Here is a 16,788-nt window from a genome sequence, read left to right as displayed (position 1 = left end):
GTGTGGGTTTGTGGCAATTAAAATGCCTGTCCTTGTTATTGCCAACTGTTGATGTTGATGTTTTACACTATGGTAGTTGACATAGTGGCAGGGAACACGTGGATGATGCTATCACCTGTTGTCAGTTATAGAACAGGGAAAGGAATATGCCCTGATCAAAGTGATACATAGTCTCGCTCCAGGCACACAGCGGGTGTGTAGGGCACTGGATGCCCAATCTGGACTCCAAAGGAGCCTGGAACCCCACTATGAACTCTTAGGGAATATGAGGACCCAGGCTGTGCTATTGGGCCTCAGTACATCAAACACCTACAGAGGGGTCAGCAATACTCAACCCAGACTTTAACAGAAATGGTAAAACTTCATAGAACTGTAAACTAGCATGCACCTCGAGGGGACGGACACTGGTTGGCACCTTGAATCAAATCCCAGACTTGTGCACATCCCCTCGAGCCTGAACAGATATAAATACAAAGACCAGCTGTGCAATCAAGTGGAGCTCCGTGTGCTATCATGAACCTGGAGGCTGCCCTGCATTGTACCATAGGACTGCAAAAAAGCAATGGTTAATTCAACTATAGCTTGAGGCACTGCAACCCCTGCAGACTCCAGAAGCAGCAGAGATCTATGTAAACATCCAGGAGGTAAAAGAATAGAAAAGACAGATTTACTTCTGCCACGTATCAAAGCGCAAACTTGTGACATTTGTTCAAAAAAGGTAAAGAACTTCAAAGTTTACAAAGCAAGGTCAAAGCCAATAGTTGTGGACTTTGTATATCGAAGACCAGTTCGTGCTCACACAGACACTAAGGACACTGTAGAAAAAGGTGGAAGAAATGGAGATGAGAGGGGTGTAAAGGGAGGGAAAATAAGCTACTGTAGTGCACTCCCTACAAAGGCAGGGCACAGGAGCAAGAGAGGTGAACACATGAGAAAAGGGGGGCAACACAGCCCTGGCTACAAAGACTTGGGTGTGGAAAAAAGAGAGACACTTTGAGGCCGTTCAGTGGAAGGAGCTCATTGTGAGGACACTGCAGCCACTTTAACGTCACTAAAACCAGGACAGGTACCAGTGCATCGGAAGCTTCCAGTGCGATGCCACTGCATTAAACATCGCCTAGCGCTATGCCACTGCATTTGCAGCAGCCCTATAGTGTTTTCATAGCAGCATGGCAGAATAGAAATGCATTGTCACTGCAAAAAGGCCACCTCCAGTGTGCTGGCACTTCGCTATGGTCAGCCCAGCGTGAATGTCAGTGTTGTGCTGGCAGTGTCCAATGTCACAGCAGCACTTCAGGCACCAGTCCCATCACTGCAGTAAAAGCAGCTCTAGTGTGATATCACTGTTTCATGGCAGCTGTCAGTGAATGTGTAGTGTGTCAGTGTCCATAGTTAAGGCAGTAAGAGCAGCTCCTAGTCTGCTATCACCACAGTAGACACGGCTGTGTGGTCACAGTAGCATGCTGCTCCCAGTGGTTGTCAGTACTGTGCTGGTAGTGCTCACTGTTCATACATTAATGGCAGCTCTCAGAGTGTTGTCAGTGTCTACTGTTCACCCAAGAGATAGCACTGAGAGCAGACAGTCAGGAGGCAGCAGGACCACATGAGATAGGAAAAAGCAGCTGGTGGCAGGAGCAGTTACCGGGCTGTCCTGCTCCATGAATGGATTTGCACTCGGTCCCAGACTTTGTGCGCGAACTGGAGGGCTGCTGGAAGCCCTACACCACCTTCATCAGCAGCTGGAGTAGGAGAATTTCTGGCGGCGCTACCTGGAAAAGGCCGTGGAGCAGCCCAAAGGAGGCTGAATGGTAGGGAGAGCAGCCGGAGGTAAACAATTGAAAGTGGCCTATGCAGATGCAGTCAAATGAAAGGTGCAAGCCACCGAGGAAGAGAGAACATTTAAAAGGAACTATTGTAGCTCTTAAACCACCTTGACGGTTGGGTACCAGGCACCAAGATATGTCTGTGGATTACGGCAGTCTGTTCTAGATTATACTACCGAGCCAGCACAGAGAGAAGCCGCCAGACGCGATAGGCGGAGGCTCCTTTGTTTAAACCATAAACACGAGACTAAGAGTGGATGACCATAGAAGCAGTGACGGGAGGGAAGTGGCGCGATCACGAATATTGACACTAGAAACAAGCTGCGAGGGGAGGGAGGTGTTGAAGGCACAGGTAGATTAACTGAACTGCAAGCAGCGCCATGTGACAGCGAGCGGCAGGAGAGGGAATAAAGAAAAAGTAGTGCACTCCAACAAAAGATATGATCAATAGTGAAAGGATCCACATAGCAGGGGCAGTAGCCAGGGTGGGATCAAAACACCCACAAGGCGGGACAAATGTACATCATTCACCAACAAAACTATGGAATTTGTAAAGGCAGACCATGCAACCAATGAAAAGGGGGTGGCGTTTTCAATCTCCACAGAGGGAATATAGCATGCCTCGCAGATCAGCACATGCATGCTGCCTCTAGGCTCGTCCTAAAAATGACTCGTGATTGTACATACAGGTTATGATTATATAGAACCTGCAGCCAAAGTGTTGAGGTTTGATACTACTATGAAAAACAGGCCTCACTGTTAGCAAACTTGAAAGCATACTCTTTAGTAAACCTAGAAGATTTGAAGACGGCGTCATGCCTAACGCATTCAGAACTATGACCCAATGGTTGCTCACAGTCTTCCTGAGCAGGAATCTTAACCTATTCAGATATGGTTCCTGCTGCATTAGGTACACCCTTTCTTTACGTCATCTATTCTTATGCCAAACTTGCTAAATGCCACACAAAGAAATGAAAATGATTAAAGAATAAAGTAAAACATGTAACATTATAGGTTATATATATATTATAATATTATAATGAGGATGAAACGAATTAAATAGTAGTCATTGGTCAATCTAGACACGTATAAGATTTGTATTTATGTGTGAAATTATTAGTTATTCTCTAATGTGTTAATGAATTCATTCAATGTAATTGTTTGAAGTTTCTTGTAGCACAAACTATGTCCAATAAATTCAGAGTATACTGCAAAGAACAGTGGTAAACACAACAAACAGTCATTTTAGAGAAAAAAATGAAAAGTAAAAAAGTAAAACAGGATTTGGAACAATACACAGTGAACATTTCCAAAGCTCTGACAAATTGTGCTCAAAGGGTGAGATAAATGACTGAATAAAATCAGAAGGGGAAAAATAGTAAGTTAAGCAGTTTCTCTTAGTCTGAGAACATGATTTTCAGAGAACTACTGAAGAAGGGATGTTTTCATTGTTTTCTTAAAGGCAAATGAAGTTTCATTAGGTTGGGCAGTGAGGTGTTTCAGATGGAAGATTCAAATGCAGAGGGAAAATATAGGGGCTGAGCCTGACATGATTTGAGTTTTGAATTTTCCAGTATTTACTTACTAATTCTGAGGAGCACTGGGAGTGAAGATTGTAGAGTCCTGGGTGCTCCAGAAAATGTCAGTTTCTCAGCCCAGTAGATGGGAGATGGTTTGAATTGCCCTAGATGCCAAATTTAATCTGATTTGGGGAGGAGCATCTATAAATATTTAACGCGCACAATTAGTTTGGCCAGAGGGTCGCTTTGAAAGATTGCAGAAGTCGAGGGTGACGTTTAGTTTTATGTGGAAGGCTAATTGCACAAACAATTATTTTAAAACATGTTATTGCTATTTTATAAATGATGTTCTATTGCTTTCAACCATTACTTACAACTGTCTATTTTTCATTTGCTCTTTGTACATGTCATTAAATCTGTTTGATTATCAGCGGCCCTCTCCATTGCTGAGAGAATTAATCGAGATGCACAAAAAAACACTCCGTAGTTTGTAATCCGCAGAGTTTACACGTTATACTGCCTCGTTGGAACCTCGTTATCTTTTGAACGCTTTGTGGTGATGAAAACAACATAGTTCTGGCTATCTGAATGATTCTTATCTGCAAGCCACTTTGTAGAAACAATGAAGCATCTTTCAGCGACTGCAAGTTCAGCCAACAAAGGCGAGGAAGATAGGGATGGGAAAGCATGCACAAAATTCCAAAGGCAACAGATGGGCGCTCCGCCCCTCGGCCTGGTGACAAGAGACCATAAAGCTTTTTGAGAGTCTGTGGGAGATGCCCCTTCATTTCACAGAACAACTGTACACATCTGTGTTTTTCTTCCCAGTCCTCGGTAGGAACAACACTTGTGTTTTCCAAGAAATCACCAGTCTTGCAGATACAAAATGCAAATGAGTCACACTGCCGAGGAAAATTCATTCCCAAATTGAGACAAACAAATATATATATATATATATATATATATATATATATATATATATATTATATATATATATATATATATATATATATATATATATATATATATATATATATATATATATATATATATATATATATATATATATATATATATATATATATATATATATATATATATATATATATATATATATATATTACCTACTGGCGATAGCCAGTAGGTAGTTATAGTTAGGACCACGTTTCCATAGGAAAACCTCAACATTCTATTTTGAATAACTTTGGCGCCGGTCGACGAATCCTTGCGAATTTCTCAAAATAGGTGGGGCGCTACGCTCCGCTCCTACCCTGAAAGTCTCGGGGGGATTCGTCAAGCGGGGGCTGAGATAAAAGGGGGGTCCCAAAACGCGTTTTTCCCATGCATTTTTCCATAGGACCTTTAGAACGAGCTACAGCCCGAATGGCTGAACAGAATTACTCAAAATTTGGCAGAGAGGTAGTCCCTAGGTCAAGGAAGTGCCTTTTGTAGGTTTGGTGTAAATCTGTTCAGTAGATTTTGAGAAAATAGCCTTTAAATCAATATATATATCTGAGCCAGCTTACGGTACGCTTACCGTACGCTTACGGTAAGCGTACGGTGGCGTGCGCGAGCGCGATTCTGATTGGCTCTTAGATCTTAGTAAACATTCGAATCGGCCGAAACCAGGAAGCGGCGGCCGCCATTTTGTCTCTCGCACTGAGTGTTGTTTATCAAACATGATGGCCAAAAACATGTTACGGGGCTGTTTTGAGAACTCCCTCCCACATAGTCATGTTGAGGGAGTCCCCAAACATCCCCCAAGTGCAAAAACGGTTTTATTTTTTTTTCGGCAATTTCGCGGGGTACGCTTACCGTACGCTTACCGTAAGCGTACGGTAAAAAAAATAAAAATAAAAAAAACACTATCCACACTTACCCCACCCCCTGTGCTTTTGGTGGCCGAAGGCCACCAAATGTACAGGGCTTATGTTAAGGGCAAAAAACACTATCCACACTTACCCCACCCCCTGTGCTTTTGGTGGCCGTAGGCCACCAAATGTACAGGGCTTATTATAAGGGAAAAAAACTTAGCATTTAAAAAACCGTACTAATTCACTGAAAAAACCATAGGTTTCACACACGTTATAGTTAGGAATTAGCATTTAAAAAACCTTGCAAATTCACTGAAAAAACCATAGGTTTCACACATGTTATAGTTAGCGGAAATTTTACTGATAAAAAACCAGTGAAATTGCCCCGTTATAGTTAGCGCAGGCAACTATAACTCACGCGACCGCAATCTTCTGCTGATGACATATGTGTCTTTATGAAAAAAAAATATTTGTAATATATGTATAGCTAAAAATGTATGGAAGAAGACATGGGCAAATAAGTGTCTAAATACAGTATTAGCATCAGCAGAGGATTGCGGTCGCGTGAGTTATAGTTGCCTGCGCTAACTATAACGGGGCAATTTCACTGGTTTTTTATCAGTAAAATTTCCGCTAACTATAACATGTGTGAAACCTATGGTTTTTTCAGTGAATATATATATATATATTACCTACTGGCGGTCGCCAGTAGGTAGTTATAGTTAGGACCACGTTTCCATAGGAAAACCTCAACATTCTATTTTGAATAACTTTGGCGCCGGTCGACGAATCCTCGCGAATTTCTCAAAATAGGTGGGGCGCTACTCTCCGCTCCTACCCTGAAAGTCTCGGGGGGATCCGTCAAGCGGGGGCTGAGATAAAAGGGGGGTCCCAAAACGCGTTTTTCCCATGCATTTTTCCATAGGACCTTTAGAACGAGCTACAGCCCGAACGGCTGAACAGAATTACTCAAAATTTGGCAGAGAGGTAGTCCCTAGGTCAAGGAAGTGCCTTTTGTAGGTTTGGTGTAAATCTGTTCAGTAGATTCTGAGAAAATAGCCTTTAAATCAATATATATATCTGAGCCCGCTTACGGTACGCTTACCGTACGCTTACGGTAAGCGTACGGTGGCGTGCGCGAGCGCGATTCTGATTGGCTCTTAGATCTTAGTAAACATTCGAATCGGCCGAAACCAGGAAGCGGCGGCCGCCATTTTGTGTATTTCACTCTGAAAAAAAAGAGTGAAAACAAGGAAAGGGGGCAATGAGGAGAGTTACAGACCCCCTAACATTTGTAAGGGGGTCAAAGAAGGACAGAAAAGTACAAAAAAAACATTTATTGATTTTAAAAAAAATCACGGGGTACGCGTACGGTAAGCGTACGGTAAAAAAAAATAAAAATAAATAAATGAAAAGCAGATTTAAGAGTTTAGAAATTAGGGAGCTCTAAAAAGAGCTGTTGTGTTTATGAAGTCATTTTTTTAGTGGTACCTACAAGTAAGTACCGATGCAGAGTCTAAGGTTCAAGAGGAAGACTCTGTTCCCTTCATCATTGAAGTGCACACCATCTCCTCTATAAATGTCTTGCATGTCATAACGCAAGTTGTTGTGGTAAATGGCACCCATACCATAGTCACGGAGGAAAGCAGAAACAGATTTGTTGACGTGCTTTCTTGCTTTGTCAATCTGTGGACAGAAATGATTGGACCAGTTCCATTTTTGCCTTTGGCATATGTTGGAAAACACAAAGGCAGTTTTAGGGAAAAGTGTAAACAGTTGTGCAAAGGTGTCCTTCATAAGCATTTCCAGACCTACCCCAGTCAAAGTGCCTAGGTCATTGCCACCACAGTGCACTATTATGAGGTCAGGGTGTTGGATTTGAATGAAGGATTTCACCAATGGCATCAATTGGTGCCACTTTAACCCTCTCTGACCAATCCATTTAATGTCTACATTTGGCAAAGCAAGGTCTCTCACCATATCTGTTTTCTCTGCAAACTTTTCACTCCAGAAGACATAGCTGTGCCCTACAATCCACACTGTGAACATCTTCAAAGGAGAACTGGATGCACTCAGGAGGTGTCTTTCAGTAGAATGGCAATATGAAAAGAAAGACAGTTTGGAAATGGAGGCATACATATTTTTTTAAAACAAAAAGAACTGATTGGCTGTTTCATACCATTCTAGAATAAAAACTAGGCTGTATGTGAAAATTAATAGAAGCATGTTTTGTATTGGTACAAAAAAATGTGTAACCAAAGAACAGTACTATGGATTTGCTGTTAGGTTTGAAAAGTCAAGCACTCTTGCTCTGTGGAATTGAAACATTGTGTGTCGAACTTCTGACCTAACTGCACACAGCAGTGTTCCATGAGCTGTTGCTATGGTAGCAGGCAGAAGTCAAGTTGGGGGAAGGGTACTAGGCAGAAGTCAAGTTGGGGGAAGGGTACTTTTGGAAAAGGGTTCGTTTTCAACCAATAGAAATGTGTGATTACATGTGAAAAAAAGGGGGAAGCACTGAGATTTGAAACTTACATGTATATGTGTGGAAAAATAGAGGGAAAGTTTGCCATTATCTGGTTCTGCTGAGAGGAGAGAGGTGAACACAACAGAGATCCTGGCTCTGATAATCTGCTGTTTGAGTGTCACATTTCTTTCACAACTAACTAATTTTAAAGGTGAGTTTACAGTTTGAGAGGGTATGTATGTGGTAACTTAAGAAATGAATAATAGAAATGGGAATTGTTTTTGTTGTAGTTACACATGGTGGTTTCATAATGTGTCAGTGTGTAAAAAGAGCAGTAAGTGTGCTTTCAAATTGGCAAAGAAATTTCGTTTTGGGACTAATGTGAAAACATGACTCTGTGTGCATAGAAGAATTATAGGCAGAGATTTATTGCGTCTTGCTCTGGTGATTTCACAGTTGCATTAGATGGAAAGGGGGAGCGAATTTTTGGGGGAAGAAGCAGAGGCTTAGCACACACCCATGTCCTTGCCGTGTATAGTCATGCACAGTATTTACAAGCCAGTGGGGTTTTCAGGTTTAAGTCTGTAATGCAAATACATTCAGCATCACTAAGGCTGGTTGCCCTTGGTGGAGTGTAGGCAGTCACAGAGAATGCACATGGTGTTGGTCTGAAAAAAAAACAGCTTGGACACGTGCAATTAAATAAAGCAAAAATAGTGGTTTCATAATGTGTCAGTCTGTAAAAGTGATTTCAAATTGTAAAAAGAGATTTTCACTTGGCCCGAAAAAAAAAGAGCAGTAAGTGTGCTTTCAAATTGGCAAAGAAATTTCGTTTTGGGACTAATGTGAAAACATGACTCTGTGTGCATAGAAGAATTATAGGCAGAGATTTATTGCGTCTTGCTCTGGTGATTTCACAGTTGCATTAGATGGAAAGGGGGAGCGAATTTTTGGGGGAAGAAGCAGAGGCTTAGCACACACCCATGTCCTTGCCGTGTATAGTCATGCACAGTATTTACAAGCCAGTGGGGTTTTCAGGTTTAAGTCTGTAATGCAAATACATTCAGCATCACTAAGGCTGGTTGCCCTTGGTGGAGTGTAGGCAGTCACAGAGAATGCACATGGTGTTGGTCTGAAAAAAAAACAGCTTGGACACGTGCAATTAAATAAAGCAAAAATAGTGGTTTCATAATGTGTCAGTCTGTAAAAGTGATTTCAAATTGTAAAAAGAGATTTTCACTTGGCCCGAAAAAAAAAGAGCAGTAAGTGTGCTTTCAAATTGGCAAAGAAATTTCGTTTTGGGACTAATGTGAAAACATGACTCTGTGTGCATAGAAGAATTATAGGCAGAGATTTATTGCGTCTTGCTCTGGTGATTTCACAGTTGCATTAGATGGAAAGGGGGAGCGAATTTTTGGGGGAAGAAGCAGAGGCTTAGCACACACCCATGTCCTTGCCGTGTATAGTCATGCACAGTATTTACAAGCCAGTGGGGTTTTCAGGTTTAAGTCTGTAATGCAAATACATTCAGCATCACTAAGGCTGGTTGCCCTTGGTGGAGTGTAGGCAGTCACAGAGAATGCACATGGTGTTGGTCTGAAAAAAAAACAGCTTGGACACGTGCAATTAAATAAAGCAAAAATAGTGGTTTCATAATGTGTCAGTCTGTAAAAGTGATTTCAAATTGTAAAAAGAGATTTTCACTTGGCCCGAAAAAAAAAGAGCAGTAAGTGTGCTTTCAAATTGGCAAAGAAATTTCGTTTTGGGACTAATGTGAAAACATGACTCTGTGTGCATAGAAGAATTATAGGCAGAGATTTATTGCGTCTTGCTCTGGTGATTTCACAGTTGCATTAGATGGAAAGGGGGAGCGAATTTTTGGGGGAAGAAGCAGAGGCTTAGCACACACCCATGTCCTTGCCGTGTATAGTCATGCACAGTATTTACAAGCCAGTGGGGTTTTCAGGTTTAAGTCTGTAATGCAAATACATTCAGCATCACTAAGGCTGGTTGCCCTTGGTGGAGTGTAGGCAGTCACAGAGAATGCACATGGTGGTGGTCTGAAAAAAAACCAGCTTGGACACGTGCAATTAAATAAATCAAAAATAGTGGTTTCATAATGTGTCAGTCTGTAAAAGTGATTTCAAATTGTAAAAAGAGATTTTCACTTGGCCCGAAAAAAAAAGAGCAGTAAGTGTGCTTTCAAATTGGCAAAGAAATTTCGTTTTGGGACTAATGTGAAAACATGACTCTGTGTGCATAGAAGAATTATAGGCAGAGATTTATTGCGTCTTGCTCTGGTGATTTCACAGTTGCATTAGATGGAAAGGGGGAGCGAATTTTTGGGGGAAGAAGCAGAGGCTTAGCACACACCCATGTCCTTGCCGTGTATAGTCATGCACAGTATTTACAAGCCAGTGGGGTTTTCAGGTTTAAGTCTGTAATGCAAATACATTCAGCATCACTAAGGCTGGTTGCCCTTGGTGGAGTGTAGGCAGTCACAGAGAATGCACATGGTGGTGGTCTGAAAAAAAAACAGCTTGGACACGTGCAATTAAATAAATCAAAAATAGTGGTTTCATAATGTGTCAGTCTGTAAAAGTGATTTCAAATTGTAAAAAGAGATTTTCACTTGGCCCGAAAAAAAAAGAGCAGTAAGTGTGCTTTCAAATTGGCAAAGAAATTTCGTTTTGGGACTAATGTGAAAACATGACTCTGTGTGCATAGAAGAATTATAGGCAGAGATTTATTGCGTCTTGCTCTGGTGATTTCACAGTTGCATTAGATGGAAAGGGGGAGCGAATTTTTGGGGGAAGAAGCAGAGGCTTAGCACACACCCATGTCCTTGCCGTGTATAGTCATGCACAGTATTTACAAGCCAGTGGGGTTTTCAGGTTTAAGTCTGTAATGCAAATACATTCAGCATCACTAAGGCTGGTTGCCCTTGGTGGAGTGTAGGCAGTCACAGAGAATGCACATGGTGGTGGTCTGAAAAAAAAACAGCTTGGACATGTGCAATTAAATAAATCAAAAATAGTGGTTTCATAATGTGTCAGTCTGTAAAAGTGATTTCAAATTGTAAAAAGAGATTTTCACTTGGCCCGAAAAAAAAAGAGCAGTAAGTGTGCTTTCAAATTGGCAAAGAAATTTCGTTTTTGGACTAATGTGAAAACATGACTCTGTGTGCATAGAAGAATTATAGGCAGAGATTTATTGCGTCTTGCTCTGGTGATTTCACAGTTGCATTAGATGGAAAGGGGGAGCGAATTTTTGGGGGAAGAAGCAGAGGCTTAGCACACACCCATGTCCTTGCCGTGTATAGTCATGCACAGTATTTACAAGCCAGTGGGGTTTTCAGGTTTAAGTCTGTAATGCAAATACATTCAGCATCACTAAGGCTGGTTGCCCTTGGTGGAGTGTAGGCAGTCACAGAGAATGCACATGGTGGTGGTCTGAAAAAAAAACAGCTTGGACACGTGCAATTAAATAAATCAAAAATAGTGGTTTCATAATGTGTCAGTCTGTAAAAGTGATTTCAAATTGTAAAAAGAGATTTTCACTTGGCCCGAAAAAAAAAGAGCAGTAAGTGTGCTTTCAAATTGGCAAAGAAATTTCGTTTTGGGACTAATGTGAAAACATGACTCTGTGTGCATAGAAGAATTATAGGCAGAGATTTATTGCGTCTTGCTCTGGTGATTTCACAGTTGCATTAGATGGAAAGGGGGAGCGAATTTTTGGGGGAAGAAGCAGAGGCTTAGCACACACCCATGTCCTTGCCGTGTATAGTCATGCACAGTATTTACAAGCCAGTGGGGTTTTCAGGTTTCAGTCTGTAATGCAAATACATTCAGCATCACTAAGGCTGGTTGCCCTTGCTGGAGTGTAGCACTGTGGACATGGGCTTTTTAAAAAATCTGAAAAGTGGTTTCATAATGTGACAGTTTGTAAAAGAGATTTTCACTTGCCCAAAAAAAAGAGCAGTTTGTGTGCATTCAAATTGGCAAAGAAATTTCGTTTTGTGACTATTGTGAAAAGAAATGTAGTAATATATTTAAATACAATAAAGGATTTTTTTTTTAGTTTTTTTCAGGTATTGCTGAAGAACAGTGAACAAAATTTAAGATGCCTACAAAATCTCGAGTTCAAAAAACGCTAAAAAAAAAACTATATTTGAAGACAACTGGAGGACCAAAGTTAGTAGAAGATGCTCATGTTGGGAAAAAGAAAAAATCTTCTGGTAAGCCTAAAAAACAATTTCTTAACAAAATATTCAAAACAAAGAAAAATGTACAAAATGTCTGTCCTCGGAAAAATGTAACAAAACATAGAGAACAGCAAAAAATTGAGAATTTAGTTAATGCAAATATACCTTCTGCAATTGAAAAGTTTAACATAAACAGAAAAACAGCGTTTAAAGAGATACGTAGAAAAATGTTTCAGAGAAGAGTTATGTCCAATTTGATAAAGGATGGAAAGAAATATAAGCAAAAGGCAAAATATTACAAGAGAAAAAAAGAAATTGAAGCCATTGCAGCAAAAGCATTAGAATTAAAAAGGAAACTATTCATATTAATTTTGAATAGGATGCGAACATTAGATAAAATGGTTAATGTACTGAAATCACAAAGCAAAAGCAAAAGAGTAGTGAACAGAACAAACTTTTGTAAAGTGTTTTTAGGAAAGTGGATGCATAGTTCAAGTAGTGAACCTTTTTTTAATGAAGAGAGCTATTTTCAAAGTAATAGTTTGCTGCATGCAGTTGACACCAGAGGTCGTTCATACGAAGTAAAAAATGGTTGCATAATGGAGAAGGAGATAATGGTTCCAAGAGATGAGGTACAAGTGATGGCAGATGAGGCAATGGGGAGACGTCCTAAAGCCCCAGTGTACACTTGGAATTGTAGTAGTATTTGCACTATGCGTCAGGAATCTATTGACAGATTTCGAGAGTTTCTAAGAGAAAATAGTAAAAAAAGTGTAAAACAAAAGATTAAGGTGCTTCAAAGTCTGGATCCACGCAGAGTGAGAGAGAATACTGGTTTGCAGGGTCATTCTCTTGCTTGTCTATCTAGAAAAGTGTGCAATAGTGTTTTCCATCATTTTAGGATGCTGGCTGTTCATCATACTGAAATGAGAAAGTTTGTGAGACGGTTGTATTTTGCCAAAAGTCCAGCAATAAAGTTAAATGAATTGAATAGGGCTCTGTTCCGAGGAACGGTATCAGATGTAGAGAAGGTTGTTGATGAAATTCAGTTTTGTTACTTTGGTCCTGAACAAAACAGTGCAGAGAAGGACACAGTAAATGAGGCAGAAGTGGAAGATAATGTAGAATCCTCTGTAAGTAACACATTTAATGATCACATAACAAAATTTGCAATAGTCTCTAATGAAAGACCAAATGTTACTTGTATTTGTTGCCGCAGAACTCATTATAGAAAACAAACTAGGAATGTTGATCTCTACAGAAAGAGTGAAAATGAAGATAATTATAAGTGGATGGATTTTGCCACATATATATTTCTAGAAAATTGTTTTGAATTGGGTGAAGATCAGCGTATTTGTAAATACTGTTACAACAAGTTAGAGGAAAATAGAATGCCGACCAGAGCTGTACATAATAATTTAGAATTGGATGCTATTCCTGCTGAACTTTCTGAATTAAATACATATGAGTCTATACTCATTCAATGTGTTCATCCGTTCCAGACCATAGTACGTATGGAGCCCAAAACTGGTAAATTACCTCCTTCAGATTTACTGAGAGGTTTAAAAGGTAGAGTGGTGTATTTGCCCTTGGATTTGAAAAAAAATATGGAAACTATTGATGCGGATACTTTGGAAACTGAACCATTAATTATTCTGGTTAATGGTGTACCTACAAAGAATAAGAATATTTGGCAGGAGCTGGTAGATGTGCGGAAAGTACAAAGAGCAAATTTGTATTTGAAAAAAAATAACAAATGGTATGAATCAATTTATATAGAAGAAGAAGAAGAAGAAGAAGATTTTCAAGGAGACACAGAAACACCAACTGGACAAATTGAAAAAGTGGACAAGTCAAAGGAAGAAGAAATTTATGAACATTTTAGCATACATCCTCTCCATTCGAAAGAAGTTATGGGAGACAATATTGATCTCTTTCAGATGAAGAAAGCAAAAGGAAATCCCGTGAGTGTATGGGAGGAGAGCTTGGAAGCTCGATGTTTTCCACAGCTGTTTCCTAAAGGAAAAGGAGGACGATACGATGAACGTCCAGAACAGATTCCAGCTTCAGAGTATCGGACTACAAGACTATATGCTGAAGATCCCAGATTTCGACAAAGTATTCCTTATTTGTTCCATCTTTTATTTGAAAGCGACTTGTCTGCACTGTCTTATGCAGTAAATCACATTTTAAAAAGTGGAGTACATTTACAAAATGTGTCTGCTAAGGATTTTATGGAGAAAGTGCAGCACCGAGATGATCATTTGGAAACACAACTGATCAATCTGATGGCTTGTCAGCGTGGGACAAATGAATATTGGTACCGACGCCATGGTGAACTAAAATGCATGTTACGCAATTTAGGAACACCAACATGGTTCCTTACCCTAAGCTGTGCCGAGTACGCTTGGGATGATTTACTGGATTTTCTACGAGAGGCCAATTCAAACATTAAAAACATCGAATACAAGACAGCAGGAGAATTGTGCTCATTGGATCCGGTTAATGTTTGCAGATATTTCAATCATAGATTTGAGGCTATGATGTCCTTCATCTGCAATAAAAAAAATCCACCCCTTGGAGAAGTAGTGGATTTCTTTTGGAGAAAAGAGTACCAGGCAAGAGGTGCTCCTCATATTCATATGCTGCTGTGGATCAAGGATGCCCCAAAGTTTGGAACAGATACTGATGAAGCAGTGTTATCTTACATTGAAGAATATGCAACATGTGGTATACCAAAAAGCACAGAAGAGAACAAGTTAAAGGAGCAAGTTCTACGTTTCCAAAGTCATCGGTGTGGAAAATACTGTCGACGGAAATACAAGAGCAAAGAAAAATACTACACTAAATGTCGATTTGGATTTCCTAGACCTGTTCTTTCAAATGGAAGAGTCAACAGTTTTATGTCAGCTGTGAGACATACTATCACAAGAAAATCACCTAAGAATACCTACAACCTTAAAAGAAAAGAAGAATCAAAAAATATAAATGACTACAACCCAGTCATTTTATCCATGTGGAACGCTAACATGGATATACAGTATGTAGCTGACAATTCCATTGCTGTTGCACGATATGTAACGTCTTACATTACGAAATCAGAAAAAACAGAATTGAAGGAAATGTGGGAAGAGATTTCTCACGAGAAGACTGTCAGTAAGAAGCTGTACAGTTTCAGTTTGAAGATGTTATCGCATCGAGAAATTGGATCCTACGAATGTTCAGATAGGTTATCTTCTGCAAGTCTCTACTCGAAGTCAAGAAGAATAATTTGGGCAAGTTTAGGCCTTGCAGCAATGAGAAATCGGGTACTGAAATCTGTTGGAGAAATTGAATATTTGGCTGAGAATGACCCAGAAAGTACAGATATATTGAAAACAAACATGTTGGACACATATTATCCCAAGAGAAGTCATCATCTGGAGAACATGTGTCTCTATGAAGTGTTGCAGAACTACATTTATTCACGGAAAGCTGCAGAAGACATCAACAGTGGAAAATATAAAGTTGTTGGTGAAGAAGGATGTTTGGTGAAGCAAACCAAAGGAAGTTTGATAAATCACCGGAAGCTGAGTTGCGACACTACCGACAAGAAAGAATTTTACTACTTGGCTCTTTTACAGTTGTTTAAACCATGGCGTACAGAGGATGAACTACTGGGAGAATTCCAGAGCTATGAAGATTCTTTTAATGCTTGCAAAGACAGCATACAATGCAGTACATTCTCAACTTATCTGCAAATGTTAAATGAAGAAATTGAACAGGAAACTACAATTGCAGCAGAAATAGCTAGAGACAGTTCTCAGGACAGCCAAAGTTCAGGAACATACAGTCAAGATCCCCTAGGACAACCAATCGTTGAAAATGAAGCATCAATAGCCATGAATGAAGTGGAAACGGCTATGAATCAAGCTCAAGAAGAATTTATAGACTTAGAAAATTTGGAAAGACAACTGAATCAAGAGCAGCAACAAATTTATGAAGAGATCAAAAACAAAATTGATCACGGATTTCTACATATAAAAAAAGAGTGCTCATGCACATCATTTCATCCAATCAGGATGTATGTAAGCGGACAAGCTGGCACTGGAAAAAGTTTCCTAATTAAAGTCATCAGAAGCTACCTAAAGCAAAAAACGGATTCTACTTTGTCTTGTGTGGTTACTGCTCCAACTGGGTTAGCAGCATATAACATAAAAGGAATCACCTTACATCGTTTGCTAATGTTACCAGTGGAGCATGAGAACAAAATACAATTCAACAAGCTAACTGGAGAAGCATCCTTGGAAGTTTCAAGAGTATTGAAGAAGATGCAAGTTCTCATTATTGATGAGGTGAGCATGGTATCAAACTTAATGCTTGCCTTTGTGCATTTAAGAATGCAGCAAATTTTGAAGACAGACTATGACGTGTTATTTGGTGGAAAACACGTCATAGTTTTTGGGGATCTTTTGCAACTTACTCCAGTTAAAGGACAACCAGTGTTTAATACTGTGACACATGAAGACACGAAGAAGTCATTGGGAAGCATTGGAAATACAAATATTTGGTCCTTCTTTGAGTACAAGGAACTTACAACTAATATGAGGCAAGCAAACGATGAAGAATATGGAAGTATTCTGAAAGATATCAGGATTGGACTACTCACAGAAGTTGGGAAAAAAGCATTACAGAGTCGGCTGCTACATAATTTATTTCCAAAGGAAGAAATAGTTGCAGAGAAAATATACAAGAATATTGCAGAAAACAAAAGTGTCATCTGCTTAATGCCAACTCTACGTGAATGCTCAATATTTAATGAGGAGCTTTTGAAATTGGAAAAGGAAGAGATCAGGAAATTGGAAGCAGTGGACAAAATTGAGGATGGAAGAATTACTGTCACAGTAACAGGCAAACTGAAAAATAAATTGGACTCACTAGAGAAGAACATCTCCAAAACAGCAGGATTAGAAAAAAATCT

This window comes from Triturus cristatus, chromosome 9 (assembly GCF_964204655.1).
Source record: "Triturus cristatus chromosome 9, aTriCri1.1, whole genome shotgun sequence".
NCBI lineage: Eukaryota > Metazoa > Chordata > Amphibia > Caudata > Salamandridae > Triturus > Triturus cristatus.
Note: the sequence above shows the minus strand (reverse complement) of the source record.